The sequence below is a fragment of the Xiphophorus couchianus genome, chromosome 10 (genome assembly GCF_001444195.1).
Source record: "Xiphophorus couchianus chromosome 10, X_couchianus-1.0, whole genome shotgun sequence".
In the NCBI taxonomy this organism is placed as follows: Eukaryota; Metazoa; Chordata; class Actinopteri; order Cyprinodontiformes; family Poeciliidae; genus Xiphophorus; species Xiphophorus couchianus.
The window spans coordinates 3,464,586-3,482,153 of record NC_040237.1 but is presented as its reverse complement, the minus strand read 5'-3'; the positions used below and the strand labels follow the sequence as shown (position 1 = coordinate 3,482,153).

At 37.0% G+C, this 17,568-nt stretch overlaps 1 long non-coding RNA gene across 2 annotated transcripts; it reads left to right on the top strand.

Annotated features, from left to right (window-relative positions):
- The first annotated feature begins 10,983 nt into the window (after positions 1-10,983).
- LOC114152278 (uncharacterized) lies at positions 10,984-16,671 on the top strand. 2 transcript variants are annotated; one of them, XR_003597095.1, is made up of 4 exons: positions 10,984-11,209; positions 15,353-15,426; positions 15,506-15,629; positions 15,732-16,671. It is a non-coding gene; the product is annotated as an uncharacterized LOC114152278 (long non-coding RNA). The 2 variants fall into 2 exon arrangements; XR_003597096.1 differs by having other exon boundaries at positions 15,353-15,430.
- Positions 16,672-17,568: the final 897 nt, after the last annotated feature.

Here is a 17,568-nt window from a genome sequence, read left to right as displayed (position 1 = left end):
GGGTGAATATAAATCCATTAGTAAATGCAATAATGTGCCATAACTTTCTCCAGCTGAGTAGAAAAAGAAAGCTAAAGTGATTATCTTTGGACCAAAAGACACACGATTAAGGACTCAGGACAAAGCTTCAGTTATAAACTACTATTTAGGCTTGAAATCTGGTCTTCTGGTTCAAGTCTAATCAGAATCAGAACCAAACATAGAGAGGCAAAACTTCAAGAAAACTCCACAAATAAAAAGAAAGAAAGAAACCCGAGTTCCTTCAAATCAAAGCTAAATTTGAAAGTTTGTTTCAAATTGCCTTTAATTAATAACTGGAACATAGAGTAATTTAATGCTCGTTCAAATATTTTATGATGATAATTTTTGATAACATTTGAGAAAATGTAATGTTGGTTCTTTTAGGTTTTCATCATGTAAAGTACATTGATTTGCCTGAATTGCTATGAGCTATGCAACTAAAAGTGCATTGCCTTTTCTGTAATAAGTCTCAAATTGGTCTGTATTTTTTTACCCGGATTATGATCATATGACTGAATTATACTAGAATGAATTGAATTGATGTGAATTGAACTGATTTAGAGTCTGCAACTAGATGTGAACACAACCTGTCTGTCCTGTAAAGTGGCTTATGATGTCACATGTTATCTGGTGCTCTAGGAATAAATAAAGTGACCAGAATTAAACAGAATTCTTTTAAAAAGTTTTACTAATTTGATCTCGAGTGGATGAAACTGAAAAGAATCAAAGTGAATTGTATTGAACTCAATGGAATTGAGTGGAGAAATTGACATTGTTCATTATTAAAAAAACCCCAAACAGTTTTCCATGAAAAACACATTTTATGTATTAAACAAATAAATTACAATGATAAGTACTTTTCAACCAAACTGAAATTTTTACTAAAACATTTACTTGATGCCCTTGAGTACATGTTTGATTACACCCATCACAGCCTGTTTTAAGAAATTTGCCCTTTTTTAAAATTATTTGTTCATCTGATTGCTGTATATTGGAGAAAATGGAGGAGTACTTTCTAAAGAAAGAAAAACAAAGTGAGAGTACAGTTGATATCAACAGTAAAATCTCAAATGGTAAAGAGTTAGATCTTTGAGCTCAATTCTAATTCTCAGAATAAAATACTATAATTTTACAAATTAGGCTCATTATAAGAAAATAAGACAAAGCATGGATCTCATCCTTCAGTGATGGACTGACATGTCAACCAGTTATGGCCCCTAACTAGAGATAAACCTTCAAAACAATACAACAGGAACAAAACTAAGCATGAAAAGAGAGGAAGCGTGGCATATTTAATTAATTACCATGCATTAGAATGTTTGTTTATAGAAATAAAGTGCTACAAGAGCTCTGATGTTAATTAATTTAAAGTATGCCCTCTTAGCCCCTTATACTGTGCTGATGGCTGCTGCTGAGGTACTTTCATGGCAGGTAAACTTATGTCTCATTGGATTTCCATCAATGCCTCTGAGGTGTATATGAAACAAACGGTTGCAACGCAGATTAGCGAGACTGTTAACATGATTACTGATTAATAAAACCAATTAGAACTCACAGCAAAGCAACAAAGACGAGCAGATCAGCCTGATAATGATAAGAGAAGAAAGATGTAATCACAACGTGCTTTGAGACGGCTCAGCTTCCTCTTATCACCTTTTTTGTGTCCAGCCGACAAATGTCCGAGCCGCTTCGCTGAGGAAAAAGCCGATGCGGAGTTGTTATCTTTCTTCCAGCTGTATTTTTAGATTTTGCAGAGCAGTGAAAAGGAGTAAGAAGTGCTTATCCATGTGTCCTCTTGACTTTTTTTTTTTGTGCGTGTTGCCACTTCATCAGCGCTGCACACACAGTATAACTGAAGTCTCAGGAGGCCGCTCTCTGGACAATGATGTATTTAAGCCTCTACAGAGGTCAGATGGACTCTGTCCAGAACATCACCTGCAATCAATAGTGTTGGTAAACCAGGCACAACTGAGCAGACATGGAGGGTCCTCTTCTAAACACACTTTGAGGGAAATTGCACCGCTAAAACTGGGAGAAGAATGGTTCAGTGTGCTGCTCCTTAAGCCCGGGCCACTCAGGAAGTTGATAGTAATGCTGGAAATCAGACCACCATTCATAACAGATGGTGTAACTCTATTAAGCAGCAGAAATGTTTACTCTGCTTCAAATAAAAATCACTGTAAACATATTTACACTACTTATTATAGAAGGTTGTTTTTTTTAAATGTGCTGTGGCTAATCTAATAAAAAAGTATGGGTTATAATTTACTAAAAATACTCAACAGGTTATATTATAAAAATATTTAGTTTCAAACCTATGAGGAACTAGTCATGCATTAAAGTATTGCACACGAATACTATTTTCACAAAGCTAATTAACATTTATTGAATGTTTATTAAAGCCTTCTTCTCAGTACATTCTGAAATAATTCATATGAAGTCACCACAAACGTGTCAAATCTGACCTTTCGCACATATTTATGTGTTTATTCGAATATCCTCAGATAACTTTTTGAATGGCCAAACAACTTATTACACATGAATCTTCAAAATGTATTAATGTTATTATAACCCTGAAGCGTTTTGATTGGAAGAAATATTCTTAGATCGCCTGTTAATACATGCCTCATATTTAAATGGTTCTACACTATGTTTCTGATTCAGGAAGCATTTTAAAATAATCTATGGTTTGTTAACTTTAAATGATAAATTATGTTTCAACCGCAGAATTTTTACTACAGTTACTCAATTGTTTTTTCCTATTGGCTAGCCAGCAAGTTTAGATTTGGCTCATCAGGCTGGTGATTTGTCCTGCCTTGCTTAGAGAAACAGGACAAAAATAAAAAGGGAAGTCTTGGGTGAAACAAGGTAAGAATATTTTGACTGGCTGGAATCAAATCCAAGACTGATTAGCTGAGATGAGAAATGCAGGTAAGGGAGGTTTTCTGGTTCACAGAGACAACAACAAGGCAATTCTGATCAGAGAACTGACTGTTATGGTTGAAACTTTGAAATAATCTTTTATTTTTCTTTTCACCATCAAAGTCATTTCTTTAATCTTCAGAGAGAAACCAAGGAAACATTTAAACAAAAGTTAAACTGTTAGCCATCTTAGACATTATATTTATGCTCAGTTATTATTCTGAAATTTCCTCTAAGAAATCATACTACACTGTAGAATCTGTGTCAGAATTTTTTGCTTCATGTTGTGTGTGTTTCCTTAACTAACTTGAACGGCCATGTAATGTAACGTAATTGATTGATGGCAAATGTTTCAATTTTGATAATTTCCCAGTTTTTTTTCTCTCCTTTAAATTTGTAGACAAGATTACTCAACGAGGAATGATTTTATTCTAGAGACTGAATGAGACTTTCCTCTCTGAACCTCTTATCCTGTTTTATTTTAGCATTTATTATGTTATTTTATTATTTATTTTATTTTATTCTTTAAACACTGTGCTGTAAAAACCATTAATGTCATAACTATTACATTTACTCTATTGAGAGGTAAAAAAAAATCATATAATTCTGGCTAGTTAGGGTCATTGCAAACAGTTTTAAGCTCCTTTGAATTTTTAATACATTATTATTATTATTATTATTATTATTATGTGTTTATAATAGAATAATTAAGCATTCAACAATATTATGGTTTGTTTTTCTTTTCATCCTTTATGACCAAATATCCATCAATGTTGGCAAAAAGCAAAAAAAAAAAAAGTCTGATTTTGAACGTTTCTGTGACTAGCAAACTATTAAACATGTCAGAGACATTTCAGTATTACATTAGCAAATAAAAAGATAAAAATAAATAAATGAAAATAACATATTTCTAATGGCATATTTAATTGGTCCCATTTTTTAGGATTATTTAGCTTAAAATTATAAAGATGCCTTACTCTATCGGGCTGGGAAGGGAATCAGCCAGTTTTTGTTGCTTGTCAATAAAGAATCATATTTATCGCCCATTTTATTAAATGCACCAAAACAAAGAACACCACAATTTCCTTTGATGCATTTTTCTCAAACCCGATAAAAATCAGGTAACGGTCATAACTCTATGTATAAACACAGTTAAATTTGTAGTTCTTTAATTTTCAGTTGGACTCAAATCTATGACCCATGTAAAGAACCCTATGAACATATATTTTTTCATTTATGTGTTTTAGTCTTTGAAAACTAAAAAAAAGCTGTATGAGCAGCTCAAACCTCAAAGAAAACTGGTATAAGACCTAAAAAACCTGATCGGCAAATTTCTGTTAGAACTCTTTAGGAAAGTACAAGAAAGATTTTACAATTATTCTGTTTTTTGACACAGTAATCAAACTATATGTATGATATTTATTAGATTTAGACAACATGCTATGTTATCTATTTTTAACAAAGATGATATTTTATGCCTGGACTGGTGTTTACTGCTAAAGGTAAACATTAGTTGTTTTTAATGGAGCTTTTCTTGTGTGTTTATGTATTTTCTGAGTACAGTTCCTATTTATGACCTCATCTTATCTTTTGGTGAAAACAGATCTGCCAACAGGCTAAACCTTTTATTGTCAGAATGCTGGACTCAGTCATGTGTCTGTGAACTTGAGTGCACCCCCTCACCCTCAAAATAATAATAAAAAAAAAGGCACAATGAATTCAGAGCCACCGGGTGTCAACTGCAAGTGGGTTTTGAAGAATTGGCGTAGTCATTTAGGCAGCACCTCACATCCTTCACAAACAAATGAAGTCTCCAGCGCTTCAAAGTGAGATTGATCTCCTTTTGAAAGTCGGCACAGAACACTGGGATTCTGAATATTGAGAAAGGTGCCTCTCTCCATGGAAACCTAGAAAAAGCCCACTCCCCTCTTGTTTCTCCATCCCATCCTCCACTGAAGTGATGTAGAAACCAGGACCAAATGGAGTTATTTTTTTTTTTTATTTCAAACTTCATCAGTATTCACTCATTCATTGTGAGTCCTGGCAGCAAATTCTCAACTGTATTACCGGATGGATGTCCCCCCTTTGTCACTTTGAGGACTGTCTCGGATGGAATTTAAATTAAAACAGAACAATTCTCAATTTTTATGGACTTTAGTCACAGCCATATATATCACTTAATGGTGGAAAACTTTTCAATTTTACTCAAGTAGGTCTTTGGCACTATTCAGCCATTAAATAGGTCAGGGATGGATGTGCATAGTTTACTCTCAGTTCTATAAAACAGATGAAAAATCCCACCCTATGTTGATAAAACGCTTTATTTGAAAATGTTCAATCAATAAGCAAAGGGGAATGAATTTTCTTGTTTCACAAAATTCCCAACAGGAAGGAATTTTTTTATCTTAGGTGTGATGAAAAATAAATCAGGTATTAATAAAGAGGTTTAACAGCCAGTGAACCCAGTAAGTGCATGTATCGGAGCTGGTCAGCCACGTTTGCACTGACCCATGTGAGCATGGGTCACAACGTCTGCAAAAGCCTGTGACGGAGAACAGCAACATCTCTTTATGGCGCACAGTCGATACATGCTGTAATTTGGTTATGGCGTGATTAGAATGACAAAATGTCCTGCATGGAATCAGATCACAGGACTTCCAAAGTATTATGAAACCTTAAAAAGAAAAATCTTTTAAGAAATTGTCTCAAAATGCATGGCTTTGCCATTAAAGGGACATTGCTTTCTGATAATTACTCCTTTGTGTAATGTAAACCTCTAAAAGCAGATTAAGTGTTCTTTTAATAAGCTTGAAACCTGAATTAATTACAAATCTGTTCCAAAATAGGTTTTTTTGCTATAAAAATGTTAATTACCAGGAGGACCTCCCTTTTGGCATTGTGTATTCCCAGCTGACGACAAGGCGCTCGTCCACCGTCGCCACTTAATGACGGTAATATTAAACGCTCGCCGAATGTTGTCATGCTTTTGTCTTCATTCATATCAAAATGAAGTTCTTTGAGGCCCACATTTATCAATCACGGCAGGGCTCCAGCTGTTCGCAAGTCTTTGGCCTGACTTCAACAGCCAGGCTTACAAATTGTCTCTGAATAGTGGCGAGCAAGGCCCCTTCAATCCCTCCTTTTGTCACTGCCTCCTGACAAATGCTCCTAGGCTGCCTCTCACCAGACACACACCCCCTTTTCTACCTTCTGCTCTCTGCTATCAGATGGCCTGCTTTGCATTCTCGTACGGCTCACTGTGGGCGTCTTTATCCGCGAGGCTGCTGGAAGCCAGAAACATCCGAAAGCGACGCATCAAACTCACTGTTCTTTTCTGGGTCCCGCCTGCTGTGCATTTTCTCTCTTTTTGGTCTGTTATTCAAAATCTTCATGCTGGTCAAGGCATTATGGTTTAGTGCTTTGAAAAAGTCCCAATATTGCTTAAACGTTTTAATATTTTGAAACATTACAGCCATAAATTGTACTGTATTTTTGTTTTTATTGTGATTTTAGGTGATAGAGAAATAAATCATTTCATAACTGTGAAGAGGAATGAAAAGGGTAAATTATTTTCTTTTCTTTAAACAAAAAAAAATCTGAAATGTGTGTTTATACATATTTTGAGTATTAAACATTTCACATAGCACTGTGCAACCCATTCTTCCAAAATTGAAATGGGTTTTGCACAGCAAACCCAAAGTAAAACAAACACTGTACATAACCCTGAACGCATCCGGTGACACAAGGTGGAGGCAGCGTCATAGTGTGGTGTAGGTGTAGGAGCACAGTGAAACTGTTCAGAGATGATGGGATGACAAAGCTAAATACTGATTATTCCTGGAAGAAAATCTGTTGGAGATTGGAAAAATGACAAAGCTGTTAGAGACATAATCCACTTGCATCTGGAATTGCCATGAAAACTGGTTCTGCAAAGTAAAACCACCAGACGTTAAAAAGGTTGTATAATTTTACATTTACAACAGAGTGCTCCTTTGTGCTGATCAAATAAAATCCAACTGAAAACACTGAAGTTTGTGGTTGTAACATGATCAAAAGGACAAAATTTCAAGGATTTTTCATTCTTCTGGAACACCCTGTTGATGGTATGAAAAAGGAACGCTTCCCTTAATTAGAAAAAATGTATTGTGGTTTGAGCTGATAAAATAAATCTCCTTTTTATAGTGCACCTTAGCAAATGTGAAATATGAATAAGTGTGAAAAAGAGAGAAAAAGATGTTCTCTGACTTCATTCTACATCAAAGCCTGGGTCTTTTAGTGACTGGCAGTCAGCACTCCACTTTGGTTTTGAATCATCTGTCACACACCAAACTCCCGCTGAAAAAAACCATCTGAGACTGACAAGCCACAAGTCCCTCCAACTGCTGCTTAGTGACAGCAGTCAGCTTCAGACTTCAGTGAGTTAGCCCTGGAGGACAGGCAGAGGCACAGATTTCACTTCACCAACAAACTTCACTTCAGTTATTACCCACTTTAGAGGTCTTTACTTTTGTCAACCCTTTGTGAAAAGGCTTGAATAGAAGTATTACAATCCCAAGAACAGAAATTTGTTCTCATTTTCTTATGCCTAAAACCTACTTTTAAATGTTGCTAATTCTCCACAACAAATATTAATAGACTTTGCTGTGATATCCTAGATGTAAAGGAAAAAAATCAGACTGAAAAGTTCTTCAAAGACCAAGTACTGAAAAGGTCCAAAGGTAAAGTTGTGTTTTACCTAACCTTGCTTTTGTAAAAACTTAAATATGAAAATTAAAGTCTTTTCATATTCAGTCCAATTTGTAAGTGTAAGATTCCTTGTTGTTCATTCTATTATTTGATATGCATTTTTATTCTGCTTAGTTTTAAGTTACATTTGCTTGATCTTAGTTCCTGATTTTCTGTTGTTTTTTCTTAGCATTTGGTTAATAATCTGTTATATTTTACTTCCTGTTTACAGAGATTTGTGCCTCTGCTGTTTACTTCTGTGTTTCCAGAACTACCTAGTAGCTTTCTCTCTGTGTCACAGTCAAGGCCCGTCTCCTACTTGGTTTTGCCATTCAGTGTCTGTTCATCCTGTCCTACCATCATAGACTAGTTCTGTGTTATTTTTGATTCCCCATTGGACCTGAGGTTTTTTTAAAAATTTTCTTAAGTGAACTGTTCATTTTCAATGCAACTTTTTTTGGTATGCTTTGCACTCTGTTCAGTATTGTTTTATGTGCTGTAAACTGCTCTCACAAAGGTTCACGTTCAGCTTTCTCTCTTCAGGCTTCACTCACTTGGCCCTGACCTCGAGATTTAAGTTCAGCAAACTGATTCATCTTCATTCATGCTCTTTTTTTTTTTTTTGACCAATCCTGAAAAATCATGATGGAAAAGAAATGCAGCACCCCAAAAAGAAAAATGGCATCTCCCTTCAGATAAAAAATGGAAATGTCATCTGTGGATGAATGAAATGTTCAGGTTGTCTTCGGTATCTATTTCAGAAGAAATAATTAAGACAGATGGGCAGATGAATTAACTGTCCTCCAAGGTCAAAGTGATTGCCTTATTACTCTATTATTTCATTGTGCTGGAACTACACCATTGATACTATTTTATGATATTTTGTACTTCCACACCAGAGGAGTGAGTGGGAGAGAGGTACAAATTGATTGTTTGGCAACCAGATCAGTCATAGTCATGTTCGGCAGATGGATTAATGACTTTGATGGCTGCTGCAGTTTGAAGCAGAGACACTGCCTACATAAAGACAGGAGAGATTGGTTTGGGCCCTGGGGAGCTGAATGGCTGTGTGGCGTGCATGTAAGGTTGCTTGGTTTTGTTGCAGAGGGAGACATGGTAAGAAATGTTAGCAGTGACTTTGTTGCATTCTTACAATTGTACTTTTTTTGCCATTACATGTGATTGATTACCAGGCTCATGCTTTCCTAGTATCTGTCAACCAACATTCTTGTTGCCCCATTCAAAATGTCAATTCATAACACATTTCTGTGTTCTATAAAGTGTGCAGTGATCGCCATAGTTTTAAAGGTACTGAAATCTTATTGTAACCTCACAGTACCTGAAACAATGAATTCACATCCTTTTAACTTTTCTAAACTTATTTTGATACAACCACCATCTTGTGGCTGTGACCCCTAAACTAGAGGAGAGCCTGAAACATATCCTAGGAATCTGAGTTTAAATCCCAGCATTAAGTTTAAATATAACAAGGATTGATTCAGCAGGAAGAACTTAGTTTTTATTCAATATGACTGAATGCAGATTTTATGCTGAGGCCTGCTAGAATCTCTTTCTTCTGGCTAAATAAGAATTTTTGTAAATGTCATTTATGGTAAAATATACCAGATGTGAATGCTTTTCCAGTTAACTCAGACATGATTTCAGTGGGTCTCCTCAAATAATTTCTAAATGTGGTGAAATTAATCAACTCCAGTCTAATTGAGGTCAATGCCTTGATACTGTATCAGGGGGGAAAGAAGTCCCACAATGATTCATTGCGGTACAAGTACTAATATGAAATGATTTTATAGCTTTAAATCTCATTAATATTTTAGGAAAACATGTAGGGGGTGAGAGGCAGCATAATCTTATTGAAGTGACATTCTTATTTGACTACTTGTATGGTTAGATGTGTATGGTGATAATTTACCTGAGGGTATAAGATGGTATCAAATTAATGAAGAGTGAATATTAATCTCATAATTTTTCCTTCATTTGAGCTGTTTTACTTATTTTCAGTAATATATATATATATATTAATAAAATTGTCAGTGTATATGCATCTAATGGCTTATGAAATTTCCCCAGGTCTATTATGAGAACTGAAAGTTTTTCAGTGGGAAAGTGGAGTGCAGCATGTGGCCCTTCAGTTTGTGTTTTCATAGTCACAGGAGAATAATAACTAAACAAGAATGTTGTTACTCTGTAATGGGAGTGAGACAAAATGGTTTCTCTCACCATTATCAACTCCATTTCCTCCTTCCATTCTATCTGATGATCAATTAGATCTTAATGGATAGCCTGCTGTGTTGTGAGATGATGACCAACATGTTTTTGTATTGAACTAAGTAAATGACAGAACCACACAGAACTGAACCTCCCCTCCAAATTATTCTCCGTATGTTTCAGTTGTTGATTACATCATTTTAAATGCATCGTGATCGGATTTACATTTGTATCTCCAAAGTAATTTTGTCATTAACTTTTATAGCCTAAGAAGAAGTTATTGTTTTTTGCAACTATTACACAAATATACTCCAGTCTTAACAAGTTTCTTTAAGAATTTAGATAACATGCCATTTTATGATTGCAGGTCATAGGTGAACCAAAATTGCACTTCATTTTTTCACATGCAAAGAAAACAAATGAAGGCCAAAATTAGCTAAACAGTGTTGGGTGTATTTGAGTTTAAGTATATGACAAACATCACATGTAAAATTTCCTGACCATTCAAGGGTAGTTATTGTGCATTTGTAATGGGACTGGTATAGCCTGCGTTTCCCAACCCTAGCCATGGAAGCCTTATGTCCTATTCTCCATGTTTAGGGGTGACAGTGGTAGTGTGATGATTATGTGTAATCAAGTTTTTGGGAAGCCAGTCAGTTCTCTCTCCTGACAAATAAGAGGTTGATATTCCTTTACTGTGGAAACAAAACCTGCACAAAGGATGTTAAACAGATAAGTGCTTATTAGCCTATACATTAAATGAAACAAACCCAACAGCCACTATTTTTCCCCACAAGACTCAAATGTATTTACACACTGAGAAAAATATGCAATAATAATCAATTCTTTATCTTAAAGATGGACATAGCTTATGTTTTATTCAGTTAACGTCAGTTCAAAACAAAATAATCCAGTCCAGGTTTTTTCCCTCGCCAGTCCAATCCATCCAAAACAACAAAAAAAAAAAACACTCTACTCCGCACTTTACAGGCAATCCACAACAGAGTTTCAAACAACAATGCTCTACTAGCTAACACACTATTTAGCAACTTGTATAAGCAGCCGCAGATACAGACAGGTTTTTATGACTTACCTTTTGGAAAGACACTTGGTCCAAAGAGAAGCGCTTCTGTTTGAAGCCAGGCAAGTTGTCAGACTATTCAGGACAAGCTGTCACTGACCGCCTGTCAGACGACGCTCCCTTTGCCGCGGTTCCTTTCAAAACTTTCAAAGGGGCGTTGTAACCGGAAAACACTGGGCTTGACTTGCTACTGTGTCGGAGGATGCATGTTTCAAAAGGAAGCGGGGCGTGGAGGTGAGTGCAATGTGTGCGAAATATTTAATAACTTGAGTTCTGCTCCACAACAAGGGATTTTAAAAACACCATCCACCTACTGCAATGTTTAAAATAAAAAATATTTAGCAAACACCAGGAAAACATACATTGTTGTGGTCAACATGGCCCAGGTTAGTTTAGTCAAATATTTGAAAAAATGATATTTTGTGTATATTTTATTAAAATGTTGTGCTTTATCCATAGGACCTGTTTTGTCATTCTTCTTAATAATAATTTTTTAGAAAGCTTTTTATATGAAAAGTAAGTTCACAGCTCGCATTTTGAAACCAAAGTGGACACATAACTAGTTGTTAACATCTGTCTTCATAATAGAGTGCAACAATATAACACAGTGTTTCAGTCCCCCTCTCATTTGAGCACAAATGGCAATTCCCTATTTTAAATGACAGCGCCATTAGTAGGATAAATTTTCCACGTGAAAGCTGTTAAAATCTCCGATATTCACGTGGTAAGATTACACAGTCCTGCTCCTTCCACAGTCACAAGTCCTGCAATACAAAGCCCTGATCAACATCCAAGGCTGCCTCTTGTCAGCCGAGGAATATATAAAGATAAATGATATTATGTTAAATTCCACTTAATGACAAATTTTTAATTTTCTGAACATGGTCATTTTCTGGCTAGTGAGTCAAGTGTAAGGAGCTAATTACGTGAGGATCTGAGCAAAAATAACTCCTCATTTTCAGGGATAATGGAAGAGAAATGTTGCAGATTAATGGCACTATTTATCTTTTTTAAATTTCGATCTTTCTCTGGTGATGGCTGTGCTCCCCTAGGAAAATATTCATAAAATGAAATTGAAGTCGTAACTTAATAGGTTATTAAAATTTTTGAGTGCATATCACTTCTCTTTGCGTAGCGGTGTAAATTTAAATTGAAGTTATGTGGCATTCAGAGTCACTACTTGATATTTTTTTTCCTCCTTCTTTAATGGTTTCACAAAGGAGAAGGAACATGCATCTTTGTCAGGAGGTATTTGCTATTCTAATTTCATGGCAGGCCAGATTATCAAGAAAGGAACGGCACATTGTTGGCTGCTGACAACTCCTCAGCCTTCAGCCATGTGTTTCCATTAGGAGCCCTGGGCTATCCAGGGGTTTGTTCCTCCTATTATTTTTCATTTCAGTCTTTTATCTTGATTTAAAGTGAGACTTGCTGAATATTCTCCCCTGCCATTTCATTCCTCTTTTAGGAAGTAAGAAATGCTGTACCGTATGAGGTTTCACAGGAGGGACCTGTGCTCTCAGGGGAGGCAATACAGATCGGTTCAAGGTGGAATAACTATCTTTAGCCAAGCAGTGTGTTTGGGAATGCGGAGAGGAGGAGGGGCGGCAGAGCACCTGGAAGGAACAGGGACACCTGCAGCAGAGGGTTTCTTTCAAGGTCATAGGGCAAACCCTCCCTGAGCTTCTCAGCCAAGTTTACAATGTTTTACTACTGACGGTGCTGTTTTTGCAACAGGGCTGCACACTTTACTATAAAATTTGTCTCTATTACTGGCCAACAACAATGGAAGATTCAGAAATGTTTATATTGCAAGACCTTTCTTTATGTGGTAAAAAAAATAATATGGTGGTATGATATGTTTCTTCTAACTTTATCAAAGAAACACCCATAGACACTGAAGTATTAAGACTTTCTCAGTTACCAGATTTGAGTAAAATAGGCAAAGGACCAGACATTAATATCCATTTAATATGATGGAGTTTTACTCAACAAATAAAGCTCAATACAGAAACATAAAACAAACAATAAAATCTATTTTCATTTTTGATTCTTTTTGGCAGAAATGAGAGGATCTGTGGTCTAGTATTTGGAACTGTTAAAAATGACATTCACCTGAACAAAGTGACCCCACAGCATGATGGCCCCTCCACCTTGTTTGTGGGCCTGGTGTTCTTTTGGTGAGGCAAATCCTTTTGAGATTAGTTTTGTCAGACCATAGTACAGTCCCTTACAAGGCTCTGGGAGGTTTTTGCTCTATTTCTGATATATGAAGAACGCAAAATATATTTATTTAATGCAAAACACAACCAATCATTGTTAGAAATCCCTTAAGCTCCTTTTGTGTTACTGTCAGGCTCTTTGCATCCCCACTGACCACCAAATCTTTTGAAAAACCCAGTTTTGATATACTATGTCTTCACTGTGACATGGTGTATATGTGGCATTGCAGAACTTTGTAACTGTTCAGAACTTTTTAACTGTTCTCTGAACTGGTACCTTTATACAATGAGATTCTTTTCAATCTCTCTTCAGAGACAGAGTGTAGATCTCTGAGAAGCCAACCTGCTCAACAAACACCAACGTGATTAGAAGCAGATATCAAACACTTTCAAGAAACAGAAATGAACTCCACATCCAAAATTCCCACTTCGTCCCACAAGGCAATAACATGACTGTGAGGTTATTGGTCTTTCTAAATGACCTTAGGTGCGAGTGTGTGCATGGTTGCTTGTCCTCTGTGTCTCTGTGTTGCCATGGGATGAACTGGCAACCTGTTCTGGTAGTACACCCTCCACTGGTGAGGACAAGCACCAGTGAAGGGTCCCCACATGAGCCAGTGGGCAGACAATTAATTCCTGGATATTTGATTCATTCTAACTGGTGTTTGGTTAAAACCATTAAACTTCAAACCCAATCTGAGCTTTAGACTGTAGAAATAATGTAGAAGTTTCTTTCCGTGCAGAGAAACTGATCCATTTTAATACATTGTTTTGATTATCTCTTCAACCATTTTGATATCAATTGAATTTGATGTAATATATGAACACATAATTCCTTATTTTAAAGGTGTTTAAATATTAATGTATTTCGGATATGTTGTGTGTAGAATTGCAAAATAGACTTTATATTTTAGTGCTTCCAGACAAAATGGAGCACTGGATGCCTCAAAAACTTTAGCTAGACCCCATCCTCTGTCTCTTAGCCACCTTCTCAAGAAGTGTTCATTTATTTACATTCTGAGAAATTTAGAGAAGTTTCCACTTAAATTAAACTAAATATGATTCTGTTCCTCCAATTGAAATATAGACGCTGTGCAGATTTATCATTTTGCCAGTGAGATAGCTCTGTAGCTTCCTATAAAAAATGCTTCCTGTTTTTTCCTTCTTTTGCCTTCTCTTTTTGTGGTTTCTATTTAGAAATTCTGCAAGCTCAAAACCTCTCACATAGGAATGCTCATGCAATCCTGACCTGTTTAAGCTGTATAACATTGATAGGTTGTCAGGCCCCCAGCGAAAAGGCCCAGAATAAAGCGAGCTATCCTTTAAATTGCCAGGGTGATATTTGCAGATAATAAAAGAGATAAATCAGACAATGTGGCTGAATATTTCATTTGTTATCCATATTCCTTATGGGCAAAAAATGCTACAGAAATGTAAAAACAGCAATTCCACTTTACCCCCTCTGGAATTGTAACACTTGAGATGCTGTTTTCATGTCTGAAGACAAAGTGCGTGCTCTCCTTCAGCCTGCAACAGATAAATCTAATAGGCAGCCAGAATTACTGGTTGTAATGTTGTGTAGTCTTAACCCAGTCTGCTCTCACTAGTTTTATTTCTGTCAATCTCTCAAACTAATGGATACTCGGCAGAAATAGCTGGAGAATGCTTTCTATTTATAGATTTATGGAATGCAGCACAAGGGCAAAAGGAAGGAATAGTAATAACACTGTTTTCTAAAGTGCAAATGATGACGATATGATGATAATATCTTTTCATTATTAGGTTTCTGTGAAATTAGTGTGTATTTCTTTTTTTTAAATTTTAAGCAGAACTCACACTTCCAGCAAACTATATTCAGCTCCCCTTTACATTCACATTCCAAAATAAAACCCAGTGGAAGCAGTTCATAAACAAAGTTTATGTTCACTGTTCATGAACAAAGTGATTCATGAACTTTGAATCACTTTAGCAATTGTGTGTGATTTGGTTAACGAAGACCAAGGAAAACATCAGATAGCTCAGGGACAAAGAAATGGAGAGGCTTAAAGCAGGGCTAGGTTTTAAAAAAATTCTAAGTTTTGATCATTTTATGAGTGCTGTCCAATTCATTGTTTGAAAATGGAAAATGTATAACCTTGGTTGTGTCCAAATTCAGGGGCTGCATCCTTTGAAAGACCTGGTCTACCCTGTTGATGTGACCTGGGACCTTTGTTGACTGCGAAGACCAGAGTAAGTAAGTTCTGAACTTGTGTTATTAATAAATATCTTGTTGTGACTACTCTGGCTCACTTCTTTTGTGTCTTGCAAGAAATAAAGACAGACAACAGCAAGCCTGCCAAAACATGACCATGCACCTAAATGGGCGAGGAAACAGAGCAGCAGCCAGAAAGGCCTTGGTAACACTGGGGGACCAACACAGATCTCCAGCTCAGGTGGGACAATCTGTTTGTCACAAACTTAATGGAAGGATAGCAAAAAGAAAATCAAGATAGATTGAAAACAAGCTCTGAGAAGATATGTTTTGTGTGAAACAGATATGATGTTGTGACTGCATCATGCTGTGGGGATGCTTTTCTAAGCAAGGAAAAGGAAGCTGATCAGAGTTGATGTGAGGACAGAAAGAGCTAAATATGGAGGCAGAAGAGTACCATCTAGAAAAACATTTTTATGTTATAATGGCCCAGTCAATGTCCAGACCTGAATCAAACTTAGATTCTGTCGCCTTGAGTTCTTTTTTTCTGTGTGAAAAAATACTCAAATTTGCAGCTGTAGTTGCAGCAAACGGCGGTTCTAGAGAATCGACTCTGGGTTTTCAGAGCCGATGCTCCAGCTATTCTTTATTCAATAATTCTTTGTTTAAACAAAGAGCTAAGCATTTATCATTTTCCTTTCTCTTCACAATTGTGCTTTGGTTTACCTTGAATTATAACATTAAATAATTTTTTCAAGACATTGTACAGTAATGCATTTCTACTTAAACTCAACTTAATTGAATTGCGTTTGGTACGTTGTTACTAAACTCATCCAACCCGTGCAGCATCATCACATCAATCAGGTGTTTTTCACCCACTATGCCCCATGTGACATCCTGCTGCTTCCATGATGGGCCTTTTGCAACACTCTGCCCAGAACATGTCCCTCATCATGCAAATCATGCAGATGTACATGATGTTTCAGAAATGACACCTTAGACCTCCCACAACCCCTGGGTGAGATTTTCCTCCTCTCTGCCAGTGGTGCCGCTTTAATCTTTATTTCTTCGTGTCTGTCCTCCCAGGACCTATAATATACTGTCTCAATTCTTCTTTTTTGCCCATTTTCTGCTAATTCACCACCATCTGCCTTGGCATCTGTTTGAGAGGAGAAACTAGGAGAAAAAAAAATCTGGAGGTCTGTTCTTTTTCTTCTTGCTCTTCTTTCTTCACGTTTTTTGTTTCTGCTGAACCAAAACTTCCACCCTAACTTGTTTTTCTTGTCTGCATAAGCCTCATCAAATCCCTTTTAAGAATAAAGCTACATGTAAACCTCAAACTTGCTTCCTCTGTTGTTGTCAGCCCCCCAGCGAAAAGGCCTCAGCCCTCAATGACAAAAAGGAAGAAGGGAGGGTAAGGGGTCATATCCTTTCCATGTCCAACCGTTTAGTCAATAACCACTGTCAACAGGACACAACAAAAGATCAGAAAAGAGCAATTGTAATTTTTGGACAAAGGCGGGGAGCTTTCATAAGGCCGAGTTGAGAAAGGACACCACCTCCCCCGTGCCTCGCCGCCTCTCCTCCCTTCCCTTCTTTGAGCATTGCTGACAATGGGACAGCCTGCTGCAGCGCTGGGGAGAGCCGCGGGATCACCTCAGTCAGTCTGCGGATTACAGACATTCTTTGGCAGGACCAGCGTTGCTGTGGAGAGCCTGCCGGCGTCCTCGTGGGCCCTCTGAGGCCGCGGTGCTGCCTCGGGGGCCCCCGCCGTCCCCACCTCCCCTTCCCTTTTTTGTATTGTGTTCAGATGTTTGACAGACACAGAGCCCATAATAATCTCTTTCCCGCAGGGACCTGCACCATTTGTTTGGCAGACCCTACAAACAGTTTCAATCCCCTCTCTCCCTGCCTTGTCTTCGCTGCTGCAGCCCATCGCCGTCATCTAATTAATGCAGGCTCCCTTTTCATCTCCACTTCCTGTTCATTATTTGATCCTTCCCTCCTCCTCTCTTAAGTCCCGGATTTAAAAGTCACTGCCTCCGCTGGTTATCGTACCACATTTGAGTGGCTGGGGATTAAAATGGTGTCCTTTCCTGCAGATTAAGACTTTCTTACATATTCATTGTTTTACCATTATTCCTGCTAATATCCTCAAAACTACAGCTAAACAGGCCATT